Below are 22,079 nucleotides of genomic sequence, written 5' to 3'. Positions count from 1 at the left end.
AGCTAAATCCCTAGCCCCTCTGAGCAACTACTCTGAAGATAGAAATAAACAGTATACTAACCATTGTTACTCTCCTACAATCTTGTTTTGAAATTTTTTATCATAGTCTTTATTGTTTTTTCCTCTTTAAAAAAAAAAGTATTAACAGTTTTGGATAATGTTATAAAATTAATCAGTTTAAAAAAGCAAATTAATTACTAAATATTATTCTGACCTACTCTGAAGAATAATTTTGGTTGTTGCAGACTTAAAAGCCCTTTGCTTCATTTATTTATTTAATTTTAATTTTATTTATTTTTTGGTACTAGGAATCAAGCTCAGGACCTTGCATTTGCCAGGCAGGCACTGTGCGCTGAGCTGCATCCTGGCCCCTTCATTTTTAATAATGGGTGTAATTACTGCTTCTTCCTCATGCTAGTTGAACAAGGTAATTCCCAGGGGTCAGCAGCTCGATTCACAGAAGACCTCACATTTACACTTAACTGCCACCAGTACCTGTTGTTTTCCACCTGCTAATTACATTAAAAATGGCGTTTTTACAGATTCTGAGGCCCTTCAGCAAGATGGCTGCTTAGATTTCACTTGGAGGTGCAGGTAATTGTGGGCCTCGGACTCATCAAAGTCTGTTTTGAGAACTCAGAACTCACCTGGTATGAGCATTGTAAGTACCTTTCAAGTCACACGAAAGACATTGGATGGGCTGGACTTGTGATTCGCTGGTGATCACCTTACTCAAGTACATCTTTTAAGGCCAGGTTCTTAAAAGATTAGTATGTGAGGGTCTGTTTCCTTTGACTTCTTTATTTCTGGAAATGAAGTTCGCCTTACAAATAACTTTTTTTGGAACACTCGTTAATGGTGTACTTACCTGCATTTGCCGAGAGGGATGATGTGGCCCAAACCACAGTTTCCCCAGCTTAAAAATAGGCCTGTCTGTGGCTCAGAGGAGCGGGCTCCTTCAGCTGCTTACACCAGGGCATTTGAGGCGTTTGGCATATCGACTCTTCCTGAATGGCCAGTCTCCATGAGTCCCGGTGTCCTTTGATGGTTTTGCCCCGAGACCTGGCTCTCTTTCCTGTGACTGACGGGCTCAAGAAAGGAGGCTCTGTGTGCTGAGCAGACATCAAGGCTTCCCTGGGCAGCCAGCAGAGTTCCATTTGTCCCTCGCTGGGCTGAATTAATTGAGCAGCATGCTGGAAGTGGGGCAGACCAGCCAACTGGTCAGCATACAACGCCGGGTGTGTGCTGTGGACTGAGCCTGAAACTGCGTTGTCTCTCAATGAACAGAGACGAGTGAAATAATATGCTGGGAAATCATTGTATGTCATTTTTGGCACCAGATTTTGGTCCTTGAAACCAGTTGTGTGGTATTTTTCCAACCAGATGACTTTTAGAAAATGAATGAATTTTTTGTTAAAAGATTTAATTATTTAATGTCAACATCAGAAGGAATGAATCTTTCTTTAATAGCATGTAGAGCTAAATTTGGTAAAAGACTTACGCCATTTTAAGTGGCCCAATATGCTAATTGTCCCTAGGTTAATTATGAGAAAGTTTGATATTTCACTGACAAGAAGTAAATGGTTATAGACTTTAGAGTAGTTAGTAAATTAGTAATTTTGCTGCCTTCTCCTACAAATCTAACAGTGGAAGGATTTAAGGCTTTCTTTTATGGGCTGAACTGTGTCCCCACCAAAATTCATGTAACTGAACTTCTGAACCCTGGTACATCAGAATGGGACTTTGTCTGGAGATGAGGTCTTTATGGAAGTAAAGCAGGGTTATGGGGTGGCCCTAATCAGGTAAGACTCATACCCTTACAAGAAGAGGAAATCCGGACCCAGATGCACGTAAGGACATAGAGAGAAGAGAGGCCTCAGAAGAAACCAGCCCTGCTGCCCTTGTTCTTGGACTTCTGGCCACCAGAAATGTGAGAGAGTAATTTTCATTTGTTTAAGCTGCTCGCTGTGCTTCTTAGGGCAGCTGTTACAAACAAGTACCTGTATCAAGTGCAAACAAGAGAATGAAAACCAAGATCTGGGGTAAGTGAGTGAATGAAGTTGTCAGCCCACCTTTTGGGCTAAGTAGGAGCTCGTGGGGGAAACGATGGCTTGGTCTCCGTTGCCAGTGCCAGTGCCATAGCTGGAAAGCACTTGAGACCTCACCATTGCAGTCCCCTTATTTCTCGACGGGGAGAAACTCCTTCTGTTCAGATGGTCCATCTGGCGTCCCAGGTGAGTTAGGGGGACAGCCACATTCAGAGGCAAGGCCCAACCCTTTTTCCTCCCAAGGCTGTTTCTGTGCGTAATCAGATCTTACTGTTTTGACAGAACTGACTTAGAGAAGCAACCAGTATTTTTCCTCCCTGCAGTCTTTTTTTGTCTGAATATTTTCCATATATGAAAAGCCGTAAGAAATAATGTAATTACGTGTGTGCATACCACTTTATACTAGTAAGATATTTTAAATTGGGTTAGGCCCTTTTCTTGGTCACATTTCTTTCCTGCCTGTAGAGGTGACTGCTCTCTTGCATTTGGAATTTAGCCATGTGTATCTTTCTTTGTATCTTTACTAAAATAAGGTCATTCAGTGGCTACTAAGTTGCGGGTAGGTAGGCGTAGGATGTTCACTTGTGCTACTGCCCAGTGGGATGGTGTTACATACTGACTGTGTACTGCGTATATCAAAAGCTAGAAGAAAGGATTTTTGATGTCTTTGTCTTTGCCATAAAGAGATAGTAAACTTCTTCTTTTTTTTTTTAGAGGAAATCTTGAATTTATTTTGTTTTTGTTTTTTTGTTTTTTGTTTTTTTTCTGATACCAGGAATTGAACTCATGATCTTGCGCTTGCAAGGCAGGCGCTGTGCCGCTGAGCTAAGTCCCCAGCCCCAGAGATGATAAACTTATTTGAGGAAATAGTTATGTGTATCCTGATTACACAATACGTATATGGAGACATCACACCTTTAACATGTATAGTTTTTATGTTTTTATGGATCAGTTAAAATTTAAAAAGTGAACATTACTGGATAATGTATAGTATATTGTTCATATGTTGAACATTATATAAAATATATAAAATAGCACAGTATTTTCATTGAACCCACACACATCCTCTGTGTGTTTTAAATCATCCCTGTGTTACCTAGAATACCTAGAGCAATGTAAATGCTGTGTACATAGTTGTTCTCCTACGTTTGGAGAATCATGACAAGAGTAAAAGTCTGTGCATGTTCTGTACACGCAGTTTTTTCCCATGGTTAGTTAAATCACAGATGTGGAACCTGAGAATACAGAGGGACAACTATATTACATTTCTCTATTCTCTTGCTGATATTCGGCTACTTCTGGTTTTGTCCTATCAAAACTGATGCTCCCATAAATATCTTTAGAGATATTTCTTTGTGCATATGTGTGAGTTTATTTAGGGTATGCGTCTGTGGGTAGAAGTGCTGAGTCACAGGATGTGTACATTTTCAGGCCTTCTAGACAATTGCCAAATGGTCCTGCAAAGTGGTTGTTCTAGTTTCCACTCCTACTTAATAGCATGCACTCCTCGCATCCTGCATCCTTGCCAGAAATGATTTTTTGCCAGTCTAATCCATTTTAATTTCTCTCATTATGAATGAACATCTCTTTCACGTTTATTGGCCACTTGGGTTTTTAAAATGTATCCTTTTGTTTTTCTTCTGTTCATAGTGCAAGATGGACCGAGTGGTCCTAATGTCCACCTGCCCATTTTATGCACGAGGAACCAGGAGCTAAGAAATGCATTAACTACTATAGCTCAAAGTTCCCAAACTGACAGAAATCAGGTTCCATGACTGCCAGGCTTATGTCCTCTTATACCCAGCAGTCAAGCCCTGCATTTGAAGGAAGGACCTTTGGGTGGGGTTCAGGCTCCAGGGCTGGAGTTCTCAGATGAGCTCTACTAGTGTGTGCCTGGGTGACTGCACACGTGTGATTTTGTTGTACCTGAACTTGAAAACCCTAATCTTTAACTCCTTGTTTGAAACCCGCTGGGTGCCCCTCACTCCCTGGAGGTGGAAATTGCTAACTGGGTCTGCTGTATTTGCCCTCTCTGCCTCTCAACCTCTGCAGCCCTCCTTGCCTCTCCTGCAGCCACCTGGTCAGTTTTTGCATTCATATTTTCTGAACCTTTTTCCTCAGCAGCTCGCCGTCCTCCGCATTGCTGGGGTTGCAGCTGCAGCCGTCCCTTCCGTGGGGAAGCTTCCCTTTCCCCGAGTAGACCTCTCCCCTGCCTCGTACTCACAAGGCCTTCCCTGCACAGCGTTCGTTACAGTGCAGCTATTGATTAGGTCCCAGGAAGCGGGGTGCTGAGTGTGTGTCTGCTCACCTTCCTGTCCCTGGCTTTTAGCTGGGTGCCTGACTTGTGGCTGGAACTCACTAAATATTTGTGGGACGAGTGAATGAATAAGTGGTCAGAGTCTTCACAAAGCCCACTTGCCTTGTTCCCTGGGGTGACAGTCTGTCTAATTGAGCTCAGCCTAGCCCTGCACATGTTCTTCAGAAGAACCATGCCATACGGACTGTAGCATAAAGATGTATATTCATGGCTCAAAGAACATGGCAGAGGGATAGGCAGGAGAGGAGGAAAAAAAAAAAACAAAGAGGATTACATGCAGGGAGGAGGCAAGCTGATCATATCTGCCCAACGAGGCAGCCCCCAGATGGGGCCACTGAACTCCCCCTGAGGGCTCCAGTCCCCCAGCTGGCTGCATCCACCGCACATTGGAGGCCATTTGGAGCATGGAGGAGGGGCCCCTTGTAGTCTTAGCAGGCTTTATTGACTTAGGAAAGCCTCCAAATACATCTCAGCTGGTCTTTGCTTAGAAGAGTCTGGTTTAAAGAACTCAAAGTGAGGGAATAATAGAATAACAAGCAGTTTGGAATCCCCCCTCGAATGGTTACTTTTACTTGCATAAGACTAATGTAGTTTCTATAACTATTATTTTGTTACACTAACCCCTAAAGAATTGTGGAAGCCCTGGCATAGTCCTGTGTCCAAGCAGACACCTTGTCTTTGTGTGTGTGTGCTGCTGGGGATGGATTTGCTTGTGCTAGGCAAGTGCTCCCCTGTTAAACCACATCCCTGGCCAGACGTCTTGCTTTTATTGCTCAATTTCCTATTCTTTGTTGTTTGCAATCCCAGTGTTGCCTGGAATGGAAGTTAAAAGGAGACACCTTTACATTTTTGTGGACATGTCTATGATTCTTGAAACATCAAAGAGCCACGCTGCTTTATTATTTGTTTTTTTGAGACTGAGTCTTGCTCTGTAGTTCAGCCTGGACTGGAACCCGTGATCCTCATCTGTCAGGCTCCTCAGTGCTGGGGTTATACGCATGTGTCACTGCACTCCGCTTTATAGTGTCCTTAATTTGCTATCAAAAGAAGTACAGTATTTTTTGATTGTCTACTTAGCAGTAGGTAGCCAACACAAATTTCAAGATGGACGCTAATGAGTTGTCATGTTTTCTCTTTAGCTGTGGCTCCATTTCCTAGGCAGGGAGTGTAGGACTTCAGTCAGCCTTGGCCTTGGGACAGAGGCCCCTGGTGGGTTGTGCTCCATGAATTCTGCTTTCACTGAAAACAAAGAGTGAGTGGTGTTGCTGGAATGCTGAACAGGAACATGGATACTAATTAAATAAAACTAGCCTCTCTCATAATTCTGTTTCTTTAGCTACATAATAGAAGATATTTGCTTGTAGCATATTACTGATTTTTCACATGACTGCATGGTAATTAAGACCCTCCAGTTATTTCCATTTTTAAGTAGAAATAACAGACTTAGTGAGGCTGAGTTGTTCACTCTGCAAAATACAAATTCAAATCTGTTTTCATTTTTAATGAAATAATATGTTAATGTATAATTCAAAGATGTGTTGGTGTGAGGTTTTATGATCTTATTTATAGGTTTAGCACTTCCTCTTACATAATAAGCTCCATGTTAAATGTTGGCTACTATTATTTATGTTATTACTATTATTATCTGATGCCTGTTTCAGTGTAGTGGACAGTACTCTTTCAACCTTTTGATGCCTTTGTTTTCCACAGAAATTCACTGAATACACAGATTAGCTGGATTATGATTCCCAATGTAGGGTATCTATCATGTGTATTAATGGGTATTTATTACATATAACCTCACTCCTTTCTTTCCACTCTTGCTGCTTTTCTTAAATTTATCCTTGCAAAGCTTAATTGCTTCTTTCTGAGCTCTGGGCTAGATTGCCAGTCTTTTGGAAAAATGGTAAAGAAGATGATTTTTTTTCATCTGAGTACCTCAAATACTCCTTTATGTGACCTCTAACTTCTAGAGGATTCTATCACCAACCTCAAGCTCTTGTCTCCATGAAGTCCTGCTTTCTGGAAGGCTGCAGGATGTGTACTGCAGTTCCTGTTACAGCTTGGTGTCCTGTGGCAGAACCTTCAGTCCCAGGTGGAATGGTGCATGTGGTGTTATCTGGGCAGTGTCTTCTTGAATCCCAGTCCTGGCCCTTGATGAGGCACACTTTACTCTCAAGCCTGGGTTTCTTGTCTTCCACAAACTCTTTATAATCTTATTTGTTCCCAGCCACATCTTCAAGCATAATCCTTCTGCTCCATTAGATTTCTGCATGAGTTGGAACGACCCTTGGGAGCTTTCAAATTATAAACCATAAATAACTGAAAGAGCACCGTAAGTGGACACATGAAGTTCAAATCCCAAGAGATGATCCTGCTGTAAAGAATTAACAAATGAAACTGTGGAGACTGCTGGTGTTTAAAAGCACTCATCCTTACTGAAGCAGATTTCTGGGTGTTTTTTGGCCTGTCGCTGTCAATCTGAATAGTTTATCTGGAAAGTTCCAAGTCTGGCAAGATTGATCTGTTCCAGTCTGCAACCCTTTTCAGTGTTAGCTGTGCGGAAGTGTTCTCATCAGCCAGAAGAAAGCTGTTTTATAGTCAGAGCAGGTTACGCAGTTTCCTAAAGCAAATAGCAGGCCAGCTTATCTGAACTCTGTGAGAGAAATAATTATTCTTTTCCTCTTTTTTCTTGGTTCCTCTGTAATAGTTTAGTCTTTAATAATCAGATCTCATTTAATTTGTATAAGAACATGAGACTTTAATGAACACCATTGAGCTTTGATAATTGTCATAGTGGAAAAGCAAGAAAATATTTACTAAAAAAGCTTAAGGCATTTTTAAGGCAAGTTTTCTGTTTGCCTATTAAGACTGTGCATCTTGTTGCACCAGAAATAATTAATTGATGGAGCTCTCAGCAACACACAGGAGCATCTATTAGAGCCAGGGGCCATAATGTTTAAAGAGCGTTGGTGCCCAAGTCACACTGCCTGGACTCATACCCTCGATTGGCCACTTTCTGTCTCTCTTTAAGCAGGTTATTTTCCCTCCTCATGTCTCCATTTTCCCCCTTTGTTTATTGGGGACAGTGACAGTACCTGTTTAACGGGTATTGTGTTTATAACGCACTTAGAACAGTGTCTGGCACATGTATCCTTAGTAAATTTTAACTGCTATTATTCTTTTATTTTCTCTCATCTTGCTTTTGACCTCTCTTTTCCTCTCCTTTTCTTCTTCTCAGTTTTCCAACTTATCATTTCTTTAGCCTTTGGACTGCCGAGGTACCCATAGCCCCAGCCATTGCACTGACCCATACAGGGCTACTTTGGCAGTAGAAAGGAGGTGTCCTTTCTGTTTATGATATTTCCATGTGAGAGTTCTCTTCACATCATCAAACCCTTCCTTTTTTAGGGAAGGTGAGCACATTTGGCTTGCTGGCTGACATGGCTATTGCTGCTGGGACACCAGAAGAAAATGCTTTGATTCAGTGGAGATGACATTGAAGGTTGTGGAGCTCCGAATTTTCTCTCTAGAGAGATAGGACTTGAATTTTTGTCCAATATAAGATTCAAACATTAGGCCATTGCTTACTAATTTTCTATCCTACTTAACAAAAGAGACCACACACATCAACACTGTGCCTGTGGATCCTAGGACCCTTGAGATCTGAGGATGCCCAGAGTCCTGTTGGCCGGGAGCAATACTTATTTGACATTTCAAAGGGAAAAGCACCCTTTCTGGAGTGCTTGTTTTAGATGGGCTACATGAAAAACAGTGACTGGTTTAACCCAGAGCAGTTACTTGTAGTCAAAATGGGCTGCTTAGTGGCTTAAAGTACACCAGCCTGCTGTACTTTTTCAATTACAAATGGGATCCCTACAGTTGAGGAAAATGGTAGACACCACCGTAAACAGCAGTCAAGATCAACACTACCAACAGTACAATATATTAAAATCCATGATGTGATTCACTGTGAGAGACACAATATCACTTATCTAGTATTTTTGTCAAAAATATGGAACTTCAGTCTAATTATGAGAAAATATGAGAGAAATTCAAATTGAGAGAATGTAAACTAGAAATAAATGGGTAGTACCCATCCAAAGTGTCAGGGTCATAAAGGTAAGGAAAGACTGAAGGCTGTGTCACAGATAAGAGGAGATGAAGCAGCCATGGCAGCGAGATGCAGTGTGGGGTCCTGGGTTGAATCTTGGAGAAAAAAGGGGTCGTTAGAGTAAAAGCTAGTGAAATTCAAATAAGCTCTATAGTTTATAGTTAACAGTATTGTACCAACGTTGATTTCTTTGTTTTGATAATTACACTACAATTTTATAGGGAAACTGAAAGGAATATATAAACTTTCTAAGATTTTTGTAATATTTATAAAAATTAAAGATTGTTTCAAAACCAATATTAAAAAAATACCATAGGCGAATGAAAAAATATGATACAAAGGATTTGGGGAAAAAGGATTTGGGAAATAAAGTTGAGGAAAACTCACAAAATACAGAAAAAAGACCAAAACATGGAAAAAATAAAATTAGAGGATCAGTCCATGAGACCCACTGTCCAAATCACAGGAAATCCAAAAAGAGGGGAAGTGGGAACAAGAAAGTCATCAAAAAAATATTTGAAGAAAAATGTGCAGAACTAGAAGACATGTGTTTCCCTTTTAGAAGGTATAATAGACATTTGCAAGGGGACCCATATTGAAGTTTCCCAGTATGATACTGCAGAATGTTTGGAATGAAGAGAAGATCCTTAAAACTTTCAGAAAAAAGGGAGCAAAATAGGTTACATCCCCAAAAGTAAGAATCTAAATAGGTCAAACTTCTCAATTGTTGAAACACACAGACACAGAATAGTTATCTTTCCCCAACAGTTAAAGCAATATACATGTATGTGATACATACATGTCAGTGTTATATAGCAGCACAATTCATAATAGCTAAATTCTGGAAGCAACCTGTATGTCCGTATGTGGATTAATGGGTGAAGAAAATGTGATATCTATATAAATAGAATACTACTCAGCTATAAAGAAGGATGAATTGAACACATTTGTAGGAAGATGGATGCATCTGGGAAATACAGTGTTAAATGAAATCAACCAGACATGTAAGCTTAAATGCTGTACAGTATCATTTGAGTAAAGCAAAGTAAGCATAGCAAAACAAAGGAGTGAAAGAAACAAATTGGAGATAGGTCTTTTGCAAATGGAAAGGAGTACAGGGGACTGAGGTTGGAGGAGAGGGGAAGAGGGGAAGGGAAAGTAAAAAGATCTAAGATATATTAGGTGCTTGTGCCAAATACAGTGCATGTAGACATTAGAAGTTGTAAACATGAACTAAAAATGACAATAATGATGAAAATAGGGCAGGATTGAGAGGTGGGGGAGGGGTAAAAAGGACCAAGCTGTGTATGTACGCGTACCTCCTCCCTAAGATGACTGTAAACTTCATGTGCAGCAAACATGGACTCATTTTTAAAAGAGAACATAGAACAGTGCCTTTAAAATTCTGAGGGACATAATTTCAACCTAAAATTCTGTCTTTAGGCAAGCAGTGTATGAAGGTAGAATGAATGCGTTTTCAGTCATTCGAGCTGTCACAAACTTACTCTCTGGAAGTTACTAGAATATATACATTGTTAATGTAAGGGAAGAGAAGAAAGAAAAGAACATGGAAACCAGGAAATAGTAACACTTAACACAAACGTGAACGGAAGAAAATCCCCAGGGCAATGATGAAAGAAAAATCCCAAGGTGACAATGTTGCAGTGGGTCTAGTGGACAGAATATTTCATATTTAGTAAGTCAGAGGTCTTCAGGGTTATGCCCCATCCCCAAAATGGTAAAATTGACAGAATTCTTTTTTTTTTTTTTTTTTTGGTACCAGGAATCAAACTCAGGACCTTGCGCTTGCCAGGCAGGCGCTTGTGCCACTGAGCTGTATCCCCAGTCCCAGAATTCCTGACTTAACTTACTAAGAAAAAAACTTAAGCAATTTGTGGATAATTTTGAAAATAATTGGTGTTAAATATATTTTAAAAATTCAAACTAAAAATTACTCGGTGGGATTGAGGTAGAAAGATGAGTTTGTTCAAGAAAAGAAAAATAATGATTAATATGCCGTGTGATTCAGCTGTAAATAGTATTTATGTAGTAATAATATAAACACTGACTCAGGAGGGAGTGGGAAGTGTGGATGTGGCCTCTGGCTGGTGTGTGTTAGTAACTCCTGTGGTGAGAAGTCCAAGATAACACCCTTCATGATTAAAAACGTCAAGAGTAATGATACACCATTGCATCTAAAGGTGTAACGGTCATTACCAAAAAGAAAACTGCTAAGAGATTTGAATGTAGTTGTGTCTGGCAATAAGAAAAATGGGGATGACACAGGCCCATGTTTCCATAAGACTTTGGTCATAAAATTACATACACATACGTGCACATTCATACACATATATATATATTGAAAATTAACTCCCAAAGTCCAGTTATTTACGAGTTTGAAATATTTCATTTGCCGGAGGGAGGGTGCCGGGCCCGAGGTGCGGCTCGCCTGCCGTGACCCCCGGAGCAGGGCCAGGTGTTTGGGTGTCCTCTGCGCTCTGGGCTGTGCACAGTGAGACGCTTGCGTCCTGGGCCTCCGTGCAGTGCCCCTTAGTGTGATCCACCTGTATGGCAGCGACGTTGGCAGCCGCGCTGCCCCTATCCCAAGATGTCCAGAAAGAGGAGGAAAATGGTTCCGAGCAGGGATTGCCTGCTGCACTTCGGGTTTATGTTCTCAAATACCGATGAACCTGTAATCAATAAAAAACTTCCCAAAGAACTCCTATTATGGATATTTCCTTTCCTCGATGTTGTTACCTTGTGTCGCTGTGCTCAGGTGTTCAGGGCCTGGAATGTTCTTGCTCTGGATGGCAACAACTAGCAGCAAATTGACTGTTTGATTTCCAGAGGGATATTGAGGGCCGAGTAGTGGAGAATATTTCAAAACGATGTGGAAGATTTTTCCAAAGTTAAGTCTTCTTGGGTGTCTTGGAGTAGGAGACAATGCATTAAGGACATTTGCACAAAACTGTAGAAACACTGAAGTACTGAATGTACATGGATGGACAAAGACTACAGATGCTACATATACTAGCCTTAGCAAGCTCCGTTCCAAACTCAGGCACCTAGACTTGGCTTCCTGTACATCGATACAAACGTGTCTCTCAAAGCTCTGAGCTCGGGGTGTCCACTGCTGGAACAACTGAACATTTCCTGGTGTGTGTGACCAAGTAACCAAGGATGGCATTCAAGCACTAGTGAGAGGCTGCGGGAGGTGGTGGGGGCTCAAGGCCTCATTTGTAAAAGGCTGCACACAGCTAGAAGATGAAGCTCTCAAGTACATAGGTGCACATTGTCCTGAGCTGGTGACTCTGAACTTGCAGACTTGCTTGCAAATCACAGGTGAAGGTCTTATCACTATATGCAGAGGGTGCCATAAGGTGCAGTCCCTCTGTGCCTCTGGCTGCTCCAGCATCACAGGTGCCATCCTGAATGCGCTAGATCAGAACTGCCCTTTACTTAGAATATTAGAAGTCGCAAGATGTCGTCAGCTGACAGATGTGGGTTTTACCACCTTGGCCAGGAATTGCCATGAGCTTGAGAAGATGGACCTGGAAGACTGTATTCAGATAACTGATAGCACATTAATCCAACTTTCTGTACACTGTCCTCGACTTCAAGTATTGAGTCTGTCCCACTGTGAGCTCATCACAGATGATGGCATCCATCACCTGGGGAACGGGCCCTGCGTGCACGACCAGCTGGAGGTGATTGAGCTGGACAGCTGCCCCCTCATCACTGACGCATCCGTGGAGCACCTGAAGAGCTGACACAGCCTGGAGCGGATCGAGCTCTACGACTGCCAGCAGATCACTTGCGCGGGGATCAAGAGTCTCAGGACCCACTTACCCAACACGAAAGTCCATGCCTACTTCGCATGTGTCACTCCACCCCCGTCAGTCGGGGCAGCAGATGCTGCATCATCCTATGACGCTGGAGGGCGCAGCCTCGGTGAACTGAGTACTTAAGAGCACTCTAGAGTTACCTGTTGTCTCCAGCGGAAGTGACGCCAGTGTTCTGGGCGAGGGTTAAGAATGAGACAGTGTGCAGGTCCCCAGAGGCACACGTACGTGTGCATCCACAGCCTGCCCCACTCCCGCCAGCTCTGTGGCCATGGGACTGAAGCTTACGCTGGCTTTGCCAAGTGGGTTGGTAAAACTTAACTTCCTGTCAGACGCACCCAGAACAGCATAGGCCAAGGCGGAGGGAGTGCACTCCAGCAGACCCAGTGTTGCCGCTGTGATGGTTGCTTTGTTTCAAGGGTTTTCTTGGGGATTTTGTAACAGTAACTGCAGTCATCCCGGGTCAAGGAAAGCATGGAAAAATGATACATGATGTATTCAGGGGCCAGAAAAATTTCTAACATCCTAGACATCGTAGCCATCACTATGAAATGACTACATCGCTTCTGTGCTTCCGGTTTCCATGGCAACATGCTGAGCATGCCCGCAAAGGAGGCTGCTCATTTCTCCTGTGTTTTAGCACCTTGCCCAGGGGTTTCTGAAATACCACATTGAAAGTGCTGTGGTCCAGATGCGGTGACTCACTGAGATTGCACAGTCTGTGTCACATCGCGCACCTGTCTTCCACTCTTCGTGGCTCCCTCTGCACTCTTGCTCTGTGTCACCTGGTCGCAGTCTGCTGCTCACACTCTTGTTACTCTTGGGCTATTGTGTTTGCAGTTTGTTACTCTTGGGCTATTGTGTTTCCATTTTGGATGATTAGTTGAGGTTATCAAACATTTTAAAAAGGGACATCAATAAATATTTTTTTAATTTGAAAAAAATTTCATTCACCTCGAGTGACCTGTTTGTGGTCCTTACATGGTAATCCTAAAAGAAGAGAAAAGGTGCCAAGCACAGTGGCCCACTCCTGTAATTCCAGCACTCAGGAGGCCGAGACAGGCGGATCACTGCACGTTTGAGCCCAGCCTGGAGTACATAGTGCAAGACCAGCCTGAACTACACAGTGAGACCCTGTCTCAAAAAACCAAAGAGAGAAGATTCCAGAAGGATTTATAAAAAGTTCCAGAAGGATGTGTAGTTAGAGGAAGCACAAGTTTGTATATGTTACAATTTTCTGACTATACTGGTTATCAAATCTCCTGAAAACCCTTTAGTTTTCTTTGCGATAAAAGGCATTCATGGACTAAAACAGAAACTTCACATACATCAGATTGTTTGAAATAAAAACTTTGGGGGGCTGGGCACGGTGATTATTTGCTTCAGGTTATTGTTCGTGTGTGTGTGTTTCACTTTCAGCAGTTAGGTACCATTAATATTTGGTTTGAAGAGTATGATCGATGGGAGTAAAGATGTTGCATCTAAGACACCCACACACACATCGGCTGTCTTAAGAACTGGGTTGTAATACTAAATCATCAAAGGTCAGTGGACTTCAATAGTCTGATTCAATTAACTTAATCACTACATTACTAAAAAGTTTTGCTTCTAATATGTGTTGTTTTAAATTTATCTTTTACTTGATAAAATTGACTTATTGTTCCAGTCTACTGCCTATCATTGTAGTATATGCTGGTGTACACAAACATCATTTATCTTTGGTTGTTGATCTTTGCAAAGTGCTAAAATAGGAGTCGGTTAACACCCACAGTGGCACTAATTTAACTGACAAATGAAAAATAAATGTAATGTGAAATGACAGGTAGTAAATGTTTTTCCTAATTTAGAAAAAGCTATTTGGAGATTTAATTGAAAAGACGGTTATCTTTTCATGGAACAGTTTAAGTGATTCAGGAAGGGCTTCCTTGGAGGCCATGGGTAGCTATTTTCTCTACATTGTTCCTTGTTTAAACTAATCTTTTAAATGTCTTTGCAGGGGAAATAAAGAACCTGAAACCACTGAGTAAACTTACTGGTTTTCTTTGCCTGTGACCCTTGGAAAGGCATGCGAACCCCTTCTGCCTCATCTTGGAGGCCTGATAGTGCCCTCTATAGCATTTATCTCACACTGGACAAGCCTGTGTTTTTGCTTTTCCCACCAGACTGTAAGCTCTTAGAGATGGGAACTGGGTTCTAGTCTTTGTGTTATCTTCAGTGACCAGCACCATGCCTGGGGGTGAAATTAACATGATGAATTTTTTTTTTAAATTCTTTTCCGTGGACTGATTATTAGAGGCACTTGCCATTACTGGACATTCTTATATAAATAAAACCATGTAAGCCCCTGAAAAATAAATTCCAAGGAGAGACACTCTTCCCTTTCAAAAGGATTTAGCTCTCTTGGAGGATCCTTTGAGTCCAGAAATACTTATTGTGTGTTAGTCCGCCAGTCTTGTATTTCCAGGCAGCATTTCCCTCTTGTGGGGGAAAAAAGGGCGGGAAAGACGATGAGGTCTGAAAGAGAATGCCAGAAGAATTGGCCCTTTGAAAATCCTTTCTAGGAGACACCCTGGTGACTTCTGTTACATTTCCTCCATCAGAAGTGGGTCATGGGTGTGCATAGTAGCAAGGGAGCCCGAGAAGATAAGAATTTAGCCCTACAGCCTCTGTGTGAAGACACAGACTTAGTAGGCTGAATGGCTTCTGGACAAATTATCAAATAAGTTTCAGAATATATGTATTTTATTTTAAAAATAACTCTTCCAGAGCACTGTTTAAAACCGTATATAGTTCAAGATTCACTAGTTATGCATAAATATTAACCTAGTTAATGGCTACTGTTATTCAAAGAATGAAATAAAGTAAAATATAAAAGACCAGAGCGGTGATGGCAAACCTTTTAGAGCTTTCAGTGATAACAAAGAGCCCATTGCAGCACACATACCAGGGGTTCACCAGCACTGGACTAGAGTGGATCAGAGTGCATCTCACTTGGTTAGCGCATGCACTTCGTATTAGAGTTGTTTCATTTATATTCTTATGTGTAGTATATGTACATTGCTTCACAGAGGTAAACATTTCTGACTTGTGCTTTACAGGAGAAAAAACCTGTAGAAAGCCACTGTTCTGGAGAATTACTGGTTTTGCAAGTATTTATTACTACAGGCAGTTTGGGTAATATATGAAGAACTTACATGGAGTAAAATCTGTACATATTTGTAATACAGAAAGAAAGCTATATGTGCTCTAAAAGATGCCAATAGAGTGCTGTGGAAGACCAGCAGTATTTGATTTATAGTGATTTCATGGGAGTAGGGAGTGGGATGAGCGGAGGTCCAGAAAGTCTTTAAAGGGAGTAAAATTTCAGCTGCTTCTCCCCTGACCCCAAGGCACTGGGTGTTGTTTATATGAAGCTGTTGTGCCCATGTCATAATCGAAGCAAATTGTGCTACAACTATAAAATTTTAAGAGTACCTTTGTTTTACTCTATATCTATTAATATTGCCTCTTTTAAAAATGACTAAATTTTCTAAATCCTACAATATCAATATGACTTTGCAAAAATTATATTTCCTTTCAGGCACTCATTTTCACCTTTGTAAAGATAATAATTGCTGTCCCTGTCTTACTTAAAAAATGTGCCTATCCGCATGCTCCTAAAAGCAAAGCAGTTACAGAATTCTAAGATCAGTGTTGCTAATAATATAAAATAGAATTAGTTTAAAAATCAAAGCACTCCCAGAACCGTACAGTTTTCATGTTGGACGATGCTTCAGATATCATGTGGTCCAACCTCACCTAACTTATATGGAGGAAATAGAGTAGAGAGATTGCAGTAGTGAAGCATAAGCCATGAACTCTACCCACACCATCAGCTCCCCAGCCTGTTGCAGTTGTTTTCTGCCCCTCCTCAGTCGTGTTAAGGGGTGAGCAAGCGAACCCGGGAGAATGCTGCTACAGGATCTTCCTTTCTTGCTAGGAACAAAATGATTCCACACCTTGTGATCTGCTGCGAATGCAGCTAGAACCACCAGTGCTGTTCCCATCCCCACTGCTCTGTCTGGTTGGCACTCTGGTTTACTGACTGAATGCTGCAGTCCTTAGAATTCCAGGCTTATTGCTGAGATTACCGTGCCCCATTTCAGAATCAAAAAGATCAGCGAATCTGTCTCCTTGCCATCAGTGTTAGGTGTTCGCCGCTCGCTCCTTGTTTTCCTCTGCCTGCGCTTGTGAAGAATTGCTTTCACTAACAAGCTTAGTCTTCATCTCTGTGTTGCATGGAAAGTGATAGTAAGTCTTACCTGTCCCGTGTTGTAAGCAAAGACTATGTGTTCTTTCCCCTGTGTGTACGTTGGTGTACTTTACCCAGTTCCATGAGAGGCACGACTCCTACTCTTTGATTCACAAAGAAGAACACTGATGTTTTGGTTTCATAGTGATATAGGGGAAAAGACATATTTAGAAGAAAAATAAGTGGAGTATGTTTTATCGAGAGCCTCAACATGGCCCAACTCTTCACATAATCAATTTGGCCATTATTCTCCCCATTTTACAAGGTCGGAGTCAGTAGTAGAATTGCAGCTTAGTCTCAGGTCCCTCTATGACTTTGTGCTATACCCTGGTAATCATCTAAGACATAAAAGGATCTGTGCTTAATAGCTTGCTTTAAAAGACTGGATATTCACAGGGTTTGGTGGAGCAATTCAGTTCTTATCAACAACTTTGTCAAAGCTGTGTTCTGTCATCTTTTAGCCTCCTTGGTATCAATAAATTTATGTAATTAAAAGTATGTGGCATAGTATCTCTTTTGCCCTTAAGTGATTTTTTAATTTTCACAACTGTTTTTCCATAATGAACCATGATGATATGCTCAATGAAATAAGCCAGACTCAGAGACAAAATGCTGCATGATTTCACTGATATAATGTACTCAGAGTAATCAGACTCATGGAAACAGATGACAAAATGGTAGTTGCCAGGGGCTGGGGGTGGGGAAAAATGGGAAGTACTGTTGATGGGTTCAGAGTTTCAGTTTTGCAAGATGGAAAGAGTTACAGAGATGGATGGTGGTGAAGGCTGCACGACATTATGAATGTATTTAATGCCACTGAAACGTACACTTACAATGCTTATGATGGATTTTATGGTAAGTGTATTTTTAACACAATAAAGTGGGGAGAACTATTTTAATAAAATAGTACTTTATAAAAACTGATGCTACTAAAACGTAGCCTACTCATTTGTTTCTATCCATACTAACAAACTTTCATTATTAGTGGCAGTGGGGACGTATGCAGCGCCATTAAGATAAGCTACGTCAGACACACGCTAGTGGTCACTTGAGCAAAAAGAGACTTCAGAAATCATGTGAGCCACATGCTGTTGGTAGAACGGAGACATCTGTCCTGTCCCATACGCTCTGGGGTTCATTCATTTACTCGTTCACTTTGAAATGCGTAGCAATTACTTACTTGCACTGAGTCTTGGATTGGGTTCTGAAGACAGTTTGACATCAAGGTGCCTACAGGTCCGCGGGAAGGAACGGACTCACCTGCTGCCAGCCAACCATAGTACAACTTAGCGAGTTGGGTGGTAGAACCGTAAATTACAGGAGCTTTGAGAACACATTCTTAATTCACCCTAAACATTTTCATCCTTTATTGTGTTGAATGATTAGGAAACTTACGGGTCTCTTTTGTTTTTTATTCCTGGGTACACAGAATTTAAAGGGATCAGAGGCGGCAGATTATTGCTTAATGTCAACAGAGAAGGTATGAGTGCATTTTTAATGCATTAATTTCACAATCCAGTTCTTTTATGTAGGACATTCATATGTACTTTTATGTAGGACATTCATATGAGCAGAGAAGATGCTCAGTCTGTACTTATTATACACCTAAGTATTTTTTACTCATATCAACAAAATGCTTTTTAAATGTGCTATCCATTGAGAGATGAATATATATTTTAAAAACATACAGAACAATAAAAGCCTGTATTTATTATGGCTGGAATTGTAGTAAGTTTTTCTGTGGATTTATCATCATCATCAACACAGCAGCAAACCTATAATGCATGTGTGCTGTTTGACAGACACTGTATTAAGCACTTTACATGCGGCATCTCGTCTAATTCTTAAAAAAAAAAAAAAATCACTCAAACAAAAAAAGCCCCAAAATTCATAAGCCAGGAAAAGAAGATCCGGATGTGGTAGTTATTGTGCTGTCCTCATCATACAGATAAGGAAGTGGAGGCCCAGAGAGATTCTGTAGTTTGCCTTTGATTACCTATCTGTTAAGTGGCAGATCTAGGCCTATGTCCAGAGCCCATGATCTTCACCACTACTCTCAACAAAAGAAGTAAGAGGTGGGGACCTGTAGTTTGGGAAATTTTACATTTTTTATGAAAACGTACACTTTTAAGGAAAATACAAAAGAATATGTAATAAAGTTCTATTCTTTTTTTTTTTTTTCCCTCCGGAACCGGGAACCAAACTCACGACCTTGCGCTTGCCAGGCAGGCGCTTTTGCCGCTGAGCTAAATCCCCAGCCCTAAAGTTCCATTCTTGATTGTTTCTCTTCCGCTCCTACATACTCTCCCTAGCAGATTTCATGCAGCCTGATGACTTCAGCCCTCATCTTGCACCTGGTGACTTCGGAAACTATAGTAGCAAGCCCGCTCCTTGTGACTGCGCCCTGCATTTCTAGTTTCCGCCAGGCACCTACGTATTGTTGTGTCACAGGCATCTCATGCACAGTGTGCTGAAAGATAAAATTTAGAAAAGTTTCTCATCGTCTCTGCTTTCCTCTGTTCCATAGTTTATTAATAGCATTGCTCTCTGTAAAAAATAAAAAAAAAAGAAGCGTTGCTGTCTGTGCTGTTCCCCAAAGCAAGGCGTCCGTTCTCTTCCGTTCCCACCGTCCCGTGGTGACTGTGCGCTTAACTGCGACTTGTACTAGTTGGTCATCTAAAATGCTTTGTTTCAGGGTTTTGTGATGAAATGAGATATGATCCAAAAATATGTTTAAATTTTTAAAAATTCATTACACCTGAAAGAATTAAAGACATCATATTATAGTGGTACATGCGTACACCCATGTTTATTGCAGCACCGTTCATAACAGCTAAATCTTAGAAGTGGCCTATATGCCCCATCAGATGAGAGGAAAGAGAAAACGTGGTGTTCACACACAGTGGAGCACTGCTCTGCCATGTGGGAGGATAAACTTGAGTCGTGTACAAAAATGGATGCACCTTGAGACCGTAGCGTTAAGTGAAATAAACCAGACACATGAACTTAAAAATCACATGTTTTCTCTTACGGGAGAAACCCAAAGTATAAAGAGCAAAATAAAAGGTAGAGATTAAGATATGGGGAGATAGATTTTCTTCACATGGAAAGGGAATCAAAGACAGAGTGGGGAGATGGGAGGAGGAGGGGATGATAAAAGAATTGAGATGTGCTATGTGTCCCAGCTCCCCACAAGGAATGTAATCATTTTGTGCTGCAAACGTGTAGTAATAAAAAATAAAAATAAAAAAATCAAAATGGAAATTTATTACAGCAAAAGACACATTGTTATTAAACCCCCTCAGAATACTCCTGCTCGCTTTGAACACACCTCATTGTCCTGCTTTCTGAGTCAGCTCTGAAGTCCCCTTTTGTGTCTTTAGCTGTGCACTCGTGACTGCCTTGGTGTACGGAATCAATTCAAAATACTCTCTTTTGTGGTCATTTTGACTCTAAGGAAGAGCCAGAAATCTCACAGTGCCAGGTCTGGTGAATAAGGTGGAGAACACACCATAATGTTCTTACAAGATTGCCTTCCTATTGCATGACATGAAGCAGCACCATTCACCATGTTTTTGATCACATCCTGTAAAGTCACTTACAAAAGACGAGTCCAGAACTGTTTCAGAAAGTTGCAAGGATGATAAGTGTGTTTGAAGTGAGGCTGAATACTTCGGGGGGATTAATGTCTTTCACTGCAGTACTTTTTAAAAAATTTAATCATTCACTGTATATTTCAGTCACACTTCATAAGTAAGCCCCATGAAGATGAAACTATTTCAGAATTAGCAGACTGCTTGGATGCAAAAAAAATCTATTCTAAATCAACTTTCACTGGTTATATATTTAATTCTGCCGTAACACCAGACTTCTGACTTGATTTCAAAGTAGCTGAGATTTAAACCTGACTTTGAACTACTGCTTTGTGCTCCTCTAGCACTTGATATATATCTCTGTGATCTCACTGGTCACATTTCATAGTTATTTGTTTATATTTTTTATCCCAGTGATCAGCAGAGACTCTGGTCCTGTATGTCTTTAAACCAGCAATGACAACCACAGTGCCAGCCACAGAGCAAACGCTTATTAATGTTTGCTGATAAAAGAATGATTCACATAATTGTAAAACTGGAAACTATGCCAATGTGGTAGTAAGGTATGGTTTAATTTTCTAAGAAGGTGCCACATTGCACTCTACTGATAAGCATCACTCAAATAATTTTAGAAAACCCTTTTCAGCAGCATCGGTTCATACAAATCACTCCGTCTTAGAATACATCATTGATCTGTTTAAAAGTCTTGAGGCTAATAAAGTGCTCTTTCAACTCTAATTGTGAAGCTCTAATTTACTGTCTTACCTGAAGAATCTTAGAAGTTAATGTGAAAATAAGATACTGTGCCATAGTAACTAGCAGCATGGTTATTAACATTCATATATGAACGATGATTTGTTAGCATTAATGCCAGAAATTTGGAATTTGAGTCTTACTTCATTTTTATTTTGTAAAAGCAGTTATTTGACTTGTCTATCCTTTTTAAAATATGTGGGATGCTTTTCTACCTGGCTGCCTGAGGATCTGTTGCCATCATGAATGACATGGTGACTATGTGGACCCGGAAGTTCATGACCAACCCACTCCTTCAGAGGAAACAGATGGTCATTGATATCCTTCACCCTAGGAAAGCAACAGTACTGAGACAGAAATTCGGGAAAAACTGGCCAGAATGTACAAGACGGCACCAGAGACGTCATTTTTGTGTTTGAATTCAGAACCCATTTTGGAGGTGGCAAGATAGTGGCATGATTTACGAGTCCCTGGATTATGTGAAGAAAAATGAACCCAAACATGGACTTGCAAGACACGGCCTGTATGAGAAGAAAAAGACCTCGAGAAGGCAGTAGGAGGAACACAAGAACAGAGTGAGGAAAGTCAGGGGCAGCACAGAGCCCAGCGTTGGTGCTGGTGAAAAGCTGAAGGAGCGGAGATTGTGCGGTGCCTGTCTGTGCTGGCTGTGACTTCTTCATGAGAGGGTTAGTAAACTAAAAACTTCAAACATATGTGGGATTCACAGAAAAATAATAACAAATTCTGGTGAGGCTGTTAGGAAAAATGAACCCTTCTACATTATTGATGAGAATGTAAATGGGTACAAACATTGTGAAAATCAGTGTAGAGATTCCTCAAAAAACTGAAGACAGAAATTACATTTGACCCAGATACTACTCTTCTAAGTATCTTCCTGAGAGAATTAAAAATACCCTATTACAGTGATACATGCATACCGTGTTTAGAGCATCACCGTTTATAACAGGTAAATCTTGGAAGTGGCCTGTGTGTCCATCAACAGATGATTGGATAAGGAAAATGTAGCATTTGTACACAATGGAATACAGCCCTACTGTAAAGGGTAGAGCTGAGTCACTTGTAGGAAAACAGGTGCACTTTGAGACTATAATGTTAAGGGA

General features: G+C 41.0%; 2 pseudogenes; both read left to right on the top strand.

Annotated features, from left to right (window-relative positions):
* The first annotated feature begins 10,851 nt into the window (after positions 1 to 10,851).
* On the top strand, positions 10,852 to 12,334 carry LOC102008792 (annotated as a pseudogene).
* An 8,866-nt stretch (positions 12,335 to 21,200) lies between these two features.
* LOC102008477 lies at positions 21,201 to 21,629 on the top strand (annotated as a pseudogene).
* Positions 21,630 to 22,079: the final 450 nt, after the last annotated feature.

Source organism: Chinchilla lanigera, unplaced genomic scaffold (genome assembly GCF_000276665.1).
Source record: "Chinchilla lanigera isolate Chin_1 unplaced genomic scaffold, ChiLan1.0 scaffold00046, whole genome shotgun sequence".
Taxonomy (NCBI): Eukaryota; Metazoa; Chordata; class Mammalia; order Rodentia; family Chinchillidae; genus Chinchilla; species Chinchilla lanigera.
Note: the sequence above shows the minus strand (reverse complement) of the source record. Positions and strands in the feature narration are given on the sequence as shown.